At 42.2% G+C, this 9,175-nt stretch overlaps 1 pseudogene; it reads right to left on the bottom strand.

The window, feature by feature from the left end:
• Positions 1-5,932: 5,932 nt before the first annotated feature.
• LOC112310289 (polypeptide N-acetylgalactosaminyltransferase 12-like) lies at positions 5,933-8,851 on the bottom strand (annotated as a pseudogene).
• Between the last annotated feature and the right edge of the window lie 324 nt (positions 8,852-9,175).

The raw sequence follows: 9,175 nt of genomic DNA, 5'->3' as shown, positions 1-9,175 counted from the left end.
GAAAATGTCTCCCTTGCATAGTAATGGTGGCATACAACACTGCAGGCTCAACTAATTCCACTGCCATTTGGGCTTCTAAAATCCTCTGTACACTTAAGATTTCTCTGCAAGTTTCCATCCGCTTAGAGGAGCCGATGAACCAGGAGCTTTTCTAATAACAGGGAACACCGCATAAATGGAGTGTTCGCCAGATAAGATCCACTGTTAATAGGATAAAATCACTCAGAATAAATAAAAGTAGTTGTGTTCTGTTATACATGATGCTCAAGGACTACCTGCATTGTTTGTGTGGTGGGATGATTCTAAATTAGTGTTGCTTTCTATTTGTGCTGGATGCTCTCTTGAGATTAAAACATACTTCAGCATTCAGAGGTTTTTTTGGTTTGGGTTTTGGTTTTGGTTTTTTGCCATGTAACCTTTATTAAATTTCCATCTAACTAGTTCCATAAGAACATTAAACCAGGAATATATGCAAATATCAGACTCAATTTCCCTAAAAGCTAAAACAGCCTAACAACTGGATTTCTAACTAGCCCCACATAGGTACCCATCTTCTCATCTTTACTGTGGTAGCCTGCATCACAGACACTTTTTCCCTTTTCTATTGAACTTATTGGGGTGACACTGGTTAAAAAATTTATAAAGGTTTCAGGTGAACATTTCTACAACACAATCTTTACACTGTATTGTGTGTTCATCACCAAAGTCAAGTCTCCTTCCATCACCATTTGTCCCTGCTATACCCTCCTCCACCTCTCCCACCTTCCCTTCTCAGTGCCACGATTACGACACTGTTTCTGTGTCCGTGAGGGTTTCATTTTATTTTATGTATTTATTTTTGAGTGAGGGGTAGGGAAGGAAAAAGAGAGGGAACCATCAATGTGAGAGACAAACATCGATTGGTTGCCTCTTGTACATGCCCCGGCGGGGGACTGAACCCACAACCCAGGCATGTGCCCTGACCAGGAATCAAACTGGCTTCCTTTTGCTTTGTGGGCCAACGCCCAACCAACTGAGCCACACCAGCAGGGCCTGCCCATGAGTTATTTTCTCTCTTTCCTTTTTGCTCAGTCCCTCTTAAATTGCTCCATGGAACCTCTTTCTGGAGGTGAAGGACAAAAGTTAAGGTTATTAATTAGTGATTCAATTTATAAAACTGATATAGGCTTATTCAATTTGTTGATTTTTTTTCTTGTGTGAGTTTTGGCAGATTCTGTCTTTCAATGAATTAGTGCATTTCATCTAGGTTTCAAGTTAATAGGCATGGAATTGTTCATAGTATTCTTTTATTATTATTCTTTTCAGGTCCATGGGATGTGTAGTCCCTTCTTTCATCTCTGATATTGATTACTTGTGTCCTCTCCTTTTTTCTTAGTTACTCTGGCTGGAAACTTACCAATTTTATTGATATTTTTTAAATCATTGACACTATTACAGATGTCCTCCTTTCCCCCTCCTTTGCCTACCTCCACCCAGCTCCTACCCCCCCTTCCCTTTGGCTATCACCACACTGTTGTCTGTGTCTATGGGTTATGTAGATATGCTCTTTGACCAATCCCTTCACCTTCTTTTATCCGGTCCCCCCTCTCCCCACTTCCCTTTCCCCTCTGACAGCCACCAGTCAGTCCCACATATCCACACCTCTGCCTCTATTTTGTTTCTCAGTTAACTTTGTTCCTTACATTCCACATATAAATGAGATCATATGGTATGTGTCTTTCTCTGGCTGGTTTACTTAGCACAACAGTCTTTTTCGATGTTCAAATTTGGGTTGCATTGATTTTCTCTATTAATTTATTCTATTAAATTTTATTGACTTCTGCTCTAGGTTTTATTTCTTTTCTTCTGATTACTTTAGATTTAATCTGCTATTCCTTCTTAGTGTCCTAAGATGGAAACTCAGATTATTGATTTGATATCTTTTTTCATTGTTAATACATAAATTCAATGATATAAATGTCCCTCTAAGTATTGCTTTCTTGGCATCCCACAAATTTTGTATTTTCATTTTCATTTAGTTCAAAATATTCTTCCTTCCTTTCTGTTGAGATTTCTTGTTTGACCCATGTGTTATTTAGAAGTATGTTTGGGATCTATCCTTTATGACGTGTTTGCAGCTATAAATTTCCCTTTTAGAACGGCTTCAGTGCATTTCATAACTTTTTGTATGCTTTGTTTGCATTTTCATTGAGAGCGCCCTGACCCTTGCTTTGACAGGCTTTTATTGTTTTTCTAGGCCCCTTACCTCAAAGATGGTCCTCATAGGTTTGTTTTGGGTGGTTATATTTTACAGACAACAAAGGAGAGGATGCCGCTAAATACATCAAAGAAGGATATTTGCAATGTAAAAGGAGAAATGGTCGAAACAGGCTATGCTTCATACCTGGAAGGTCTAGCTCAGATTTTAGGAGGATAAAGATGTTCAATAAACATTTGCTGCCTCACGGTGAGGGAGTCTTAGCAAGAGCAAGTCTTATAGTAGTCAAGGTACAATGCAGGCCTGATTTGGAGAACCTATCCATGGACGTGGGTCCTGCCCGCCAACCTCGCTCCCCACTGGCTTTCTGAGTGGGGGCTGAGCCACATTTCCCATGCCTGGAACGGTTCCCCACAGGTCTCAAGGTATTTTGCAATTTCTCTTATTTCTTTTTGACTCACTGGTTGTTGTTTAAGTTCCACATACTTGTGAATATTCCAGTTTTTCCTCTGTTGACAATTTGTTTCACTTAATTGCGATCAAAAAAAGTTTTGTATTATTTCAATCTTTTAAAATTTTAGGTTTTTGGCCTATGATATTGTCTGTCCTGGGGAATGTTCCAAGTGTACTTGAGAAAAACATATATTCTGCTGTGGGGTAGAGTATTCTGTGTATGTCAATCATGATGTTTTAAACCTTCAAAATTCAAAAGTTTATCTCTAATAACTATTTTTTTCTTGGAGATTCTCTCTTCCCCTTCTGTACACTAAATTTCTATTTTATGGTTGTTATGAGCTATATTAAATATCCAGGAAACACCTTAACCTAATTCAATGTTAGAGCACATTTGCCATTGACAAACTAATAAATTGAGATTTGTGTTAAACAATTTATTGATATCTCATGAGACTATTTCACAACAGACATACATTTTTCCCGAGATATTTCATTTAGTCTGAATCTATTTTTGTCTGGTGTGCTGCTTATTTCTCAGCGTGCTGGATCCCACAGGTTTTTCCCTGCAGCTGCTGTGTGTCATCAATAAGAACATTTGTTTTCGGAGAAGCTGAAAATAAGCGCTCCCTCCCATGATGGTATTTAAGATCCTGAGGGAAAAAATGAGCCTTCATGTGAGGTGCAATTGAAGGACAACAAAGGGTTTTCCAGCTCAGTAGGTGACGTGAAAGGCTTGCTGGGCAGCAGCTGGCCTCACTGGAGGATTTATGGCAGGATGTTTCCCAGGCCTCTGGAAGATGTGGTCAGCAGTGCCCTGGCATCTGAGGAAGACAAGGGCTCAATGGCAAAAGATCATATACGGTGACCCTTTGACTTACAGAAGCAAATGTGTTTCATGCCTTGTTTATGAACAGGATTCTACTGAATTACCGGTCATTAAACCCAGGTTCAGGTTGCTTCAACCTTTGTAAACTGGGGGGACTGTTACCAGACCATTTCCTCAGGCTGGCCCTGACCCACAGGAAATGGGATGTTTTGAGTTCCAGGTGATCTCCGGATCCTTGACTCACCCAGGAAAAATTTTAAGGATCAATTGGAGTGAGGGTGACAGCAAGGCAAGTTTTACTCAGGTAGAGAAAATGAAAGAGGTAGGCGTGCAGGTGCTGCACGGAAAAAAGCGAAAAGCATGCCCCCGAGTGGACAGGAGCCAAAGGGGGAATGAGTTGCACCCGTGGACAGTTAGTTCTTGGGATTTTATTGGGTTGGCCAAAAAGTCCGTATGCTTTTTATCTGTAAAATAAAAGACACGTTTTTCATTTTCACCAATAACTTTATTGATTTGGATATTTTCAGTATGTCGGCTATCTTTCCATGTGAGAGTGATTGTTCTCAATTCATGTCTCAATGGGATCGCTATCAACTTGAACTGGTGTACTCCACCATGGAGCATCATCCCGCGAGAAATCTCTAGCATGAAACTTCGCAAACCACTTTTGACACGTTCAATCGGTCACAGCACCTTCTCCACACAGTCCACAAATCTTATTCTGCGTTTCAGTTGCATTCTTACCTTTGTTGAACTAATACAACATACTATGCTAACAGTGTTGCATATTTTCTTCTATCTTCAGTATTAAAGTGGCTACACAAAAACTCACCAATTTTTATTTTGTAAAATGCACACTGATATGACAGCTGTCACAATACAACCTAACAAAATCGTTTCAAATGAAGTTAAACACAACTAAGTGCTACTAGAACCATCATAGGGAAAAAAATAAAAAGAACTTTTTGGCCAACCCAACATGTGTTTCCAAGTGTGTGTGAGTTGCGGGGGGCGGGTGGGGGGGGGCAGTTGTCTCCAAGCTTTATGGCACCAAATTCTGAGGCAGGCCTTCTGGTGGTGAGGGAGCCTTGTTGTGACTTCCACAAGCACCTCGGGGGGTTTCCTGCCATTAACTGTTTCCCTTTGATCATGCCCTGATGCCCTGAGGTGGGAGCCCTGGTGAGAGGATGTGGGCTCCTACTTCCTCACTCCACTTGTTAGGATCTTTCCCTAACTTCTTTCCATCCTGCCTTAGAACTCCATTCTTTCTATCCTCAGCCAGTGCCTAACTGACAAATTATCATGATGAAGAAGAGATTTTTCAGATAGTTCTTTATGTTCTTTGGGTGATTTCTTACTGTAGTACTTTTGACTCATGCTCAGAATTACCAATCATGTCTATTTTTTCCCAGAACGCAGCTGTTCTGTTCAGATAGCCAATATTTTTCTAGCCTTAATACAGTAAAGCTGCTGTTTTTTGACTTAGACTGATGTGCAGAAGGATCCTGAAGGATAAAAACTAACAGGCGTACAAAGGGCTTGAAACATGGCGGTGAAATCACATATTTGAAATCAGTCTGAACTTTGTAGCTGTCAGACCTTGGCAAATTCTTTAGTCCTGCTGAATTTTCAGTCCTCCTTTTTTAAAATACCAGTTATAAAATGCATCACATACAATTACTCTAAATTTTTAATTAGGAAGATGTGTAAAAAGTATATAACATGGTCTCAAAAAAGATGGATTTAATTGTCACTCAGGAAACGAGTTTAAAGTGCAATTCCTTGTTCTCACCCTGTTGTAGGCTGAGTGTTTGCCCAAGTTTATATGTGGCATTTGAAGAGAGAGTCTTTGGGATGTAATTCTGTTTTTTGGTTTTTTTTAAATCAAATAGCATTCTTTACCAAATATATCTAGATTATCTCAATGACGTGAAAGAATTAGTACAATGTTCCCACTGCCCATCTGTCCACAGTGAGAAAAATCTAAACCAACATTCGAAGTATTATCAATTTATGCAAAGTACATTACATGAGTCTAATTTCAACACTTACAAACATCGGCCTCTCTGGAAATCCTTGCACATACCAAAATAAAACATTTACTTTTTTTGGTAGGCGGAATAAAAGGCAAAATAGGAGAACACACATCTCGACAGAAAAATATTTAAAGGTTTTTAATTTCCTGACTACCAAGAGTTAACATTTTATGATTATCCTTTGCAAATAGGGTATTTGGAAACAACTTTAAAGTTTTTAAAATCAGTACAAAGCTTATTCGCATCCTTACCACATCCCACATCACTTTCACAAACTGCACAGTGATTTCCTTATAAAAAACGGAGCAGCCAACTGTTTGGTGGGTCTGACAGTGTACTTAGCTAAGTCCCTGTTGGGCTAAGTCCAGGGGCTCCCCATCTCTTATGCTGGTCTCCTTGGTATAATACAGGGACACTTTATGACACGTGTTTTTTAAAGAACGATTTCTGATGTTCCAAGTTGGTACAGTCTCATAAGAGCGGTACGAAACTGTAGCTGAATGCCTTCCTCTCAGCCCGAACACATTTCTTGGATTGTGTGTGAAATAAAGAACCACCCCCCTGCAGGATAAACTTCTGGTGCTCTGGGGGCCGGTTCCTCGCAGAGATATCAACAAGAATGTCTGTTACTGCCTCCACAGCTACACGGGCCTCTGGATGGTGGATGTTACAGTGAATTTCATTCTGGGACATGTACTCAAAAAAACTGGTTCTGACCCACCCTGTGACAGAGGTACAGGAGGACCCGGTGTCCAGTGAGTTTGTGTTTGTTGGGAGGGTTATAGTCAAAGCAGTCATCTTTTAGTCTTTTGCTGTGCAGCATCCTAACGAAGCCAGGCCTGTCTTCAGGTACATGCAGTTCTGGATACACGGTCTCCAAAAACCACTTGAAGTCCTTTCGCTGAAGCTTGGCATAGAGCTGCTGCTTCTCTCTCACCCCCAAAGGGTCCCAAGTGGGTGTGGGGATTGAGATGGTAATAACTCTTTGTTTTTCATATGTCATATTTAGTCTTATTTTATTACATATGAGATAAAAACTTTTTTCTTAAAGCTTGCCTCCTTTAAAAATAATCAGTTTACTTGGCACAAAAAAACACATGAAATTTATGTTCTGCTCAAAGAGAGTAGGTAACAGTTTACCATCTCCAGAGGAGCTACTGGTTCGGACTACAATAATAGCAAAATGTTATATGCTGCGTCTGAGAACTGAAAGCATTTACTCCCACTCTCATCTGGCGCACAGAGAACGGAGTGATAATACAGCTCTTTAAATTCATCCACCCACACTTCACCTGCGTGGACACTCTTAGCCTGAGCCTTTTTGCAAGAGTAGGGAGCTTGCTTGGGGAAAATGTGGCCAATGTGAGCGCAGGGGTGTGTCTCCAGGGACCCAGATCCTAAAGGACAATTCACATTTTTCTCTGCCCCAAACTCCCTTTCCTATATCTTAAGACCCCAGATATCCAAAATATTTCTTACAGCAAACAGGCCACCAGCCAATGTTGGAGATCTGATGACATTGATGGGGGACCGCATCTGCAGCCTCTCCCTCTCAGAACCACGTGCCACATGAACACCAGCCTCCATGGGAAATCTCCAATCTGGGATTCCCCAGAGTAACCCAGGTACTCAAAGGTGCTCCAGTTGTGGACAGGAAAGGGGGCCACATGCTGACCGGCTAAGCTCTGGGGAGGTCTGCGTGGTGGCCTTGCAAACTCAGAGACCAAAAGTAACCACAAAGGGTGGTCTCAGATGAATATTTATTTAACTAAAAGCAGTTTATGGTCAGTAGTCATGGCCTAAGCTGGATTCTTCCCTCACAAAAGTCAATCTTTACCTTAATTAAGCCTGTCTATCTTCTTTTTACACCTAGGGTAACATACCTAATAAACAAGCCTTTGAAATGTCAAGATAACTTCCCCTTTCCTCAGAACAACAAACACACCAGAGCAGAGACCACAAATCCTCTCATTGTTATTGATATTGTGTTAATTGTTGACTGTTAACTATCCTGTACTCATCTGTGTAAGAGAAGTTTGTGTCTATTATTTTACTTTTCATCCAATCTCCAGAGGCCTCCCCCTCTTTGTTCCACACCCCCCCAATCTATCACCAATGAATTTCATGTAACCCCCTTACACCTTCTCATTTGATTATAATGTAAAAAGTAAGGTGCAAAACTGACATTTTGCAGAGCATTTCTCAATCTGTTGAACTTTTGCTTCTTGGCAATTGTCAGTTTGGCTCAAATAAACTCATAAAAGTTCTCTACAGGTTTGAATGTTTCTTACCTTGACGCCATTGACTACATCAATCACGAGGCACACCACTGCTGAGTCCTCTCTGTGGATCCTTTGCAGCAGTGGCACCAGCCTCTCCTTGTGGCAGTCACAGTGGCAGTCCAGGGAGGTCAGCATGTGGCACTTTGCTGCAGAAGACCCCAGCAGCCAGGCTGGCACCAGGCCCTCCCTCTTGTTGGCCAGGACACACTGTGGGCAGCCCCCACAGCTCGTTGGCCAGGCACCCCTTCAGGTGCTCGCTGTCACTGTAGTCATCCACAAGGATAACTTCGTCTAGCAGGATGTCTGGGGACGTCTAGAAACTGTCTGAGGGAGAGTTGACCAGGCTTCATCACAAAATCCTATGATAACAGATGTCCTGTGCAAATGATCATAATTGTATTTTTTGGTCTTTGAAAATTTTCTCTCCAGCTAGGCAAGAATAACCCAATTGGCCTTGCCGTAGGAATTAAGAGCAGGAGGCAATCATATTCCTTATCACGCTGGGTTTGCATTAACTTCCCAGGGCCAATGCCACAGAAGGATCTATAAACAAATCCCGATAGGACACAGGGCAGTTGCATCACCATGGAGATGGGATACTATAAGCCCCATAAGTCATGCACAGTGTTTCAAAGCAATTTCATAAAAGTGGGTTCCCACCTTCCGGCAGGTGGCGCTGCAGCAAGATGTAGTCGCTAAAGTAGAAAGCAGATATTATCTGATGCAGCCATAGTAGAAAACAGAAATTATCCATACACTTTCCTCTTGTAAGCTGCAGCCCCTCACCCTCCAGCTGCAGCCACAGTACCTCACCCTACGCACCCAGAATATCAGCGGCACAGGTGGCCGCAGCAGGACCTGCTTGTGCCGGCGGGAGCACGTGGTGCACGGGTGGGAGGTGGGGGCAGATGCCCGTGGTCCACCTTGGCCCCACGATGTGCCCTGCCCTGCAGCACTGGCTCCCAGCCAAGCCTGACAGCCCCAGCAGTGCCTCCCGCAGTGCCGGAGCCTCAGTGGGAAGCGCCACCATGCTGAGCCCACCACTTGTGCTCATTGTAGTGCCAGGAGGTGGTGCTGTAGCCCCAGAGGTAACTTGCTTTACATTAGGAATTAGGTCATGAGGGTGGTGTCTTCATCACGCAATAAGTGCCCTTACAAGAAGGGGGGTGGGGAAAAGAGAAAGAGAGAGAGAGAGAACATTTGAAGCTAGGAAGTGGGATCTTACCAAACACTTAATCTGCCAGGACCTGAATCTTGAATTTTCCAGCCTCCAGAAATGTGAGAAATAAACATCTGTTGTTTAAGCCACCCACTCTATGGTATTTTGTTATAGCAACTCAAGATGACTAAAGCACAGCCCCCCAGTATGTCTGGGAAT

This window comes from Desmodus rotundus, chromosome X (assembly GCF_022682495.2).
Source record: "Desmodus rotundus isolate HL8 chromosome X, HLdesRot8A.1, whole genome shotgun sequence".
NCBI classification, from domain to species: Eukaryota; Metazoa; Chordata; class Mammalia; order Chiroptera; family Phyllostomidae; genus Desmodus; species Desmodus rotundus.
This window is presented reverse-complemented; position numbering and strand designations above follow the sequence as displayed.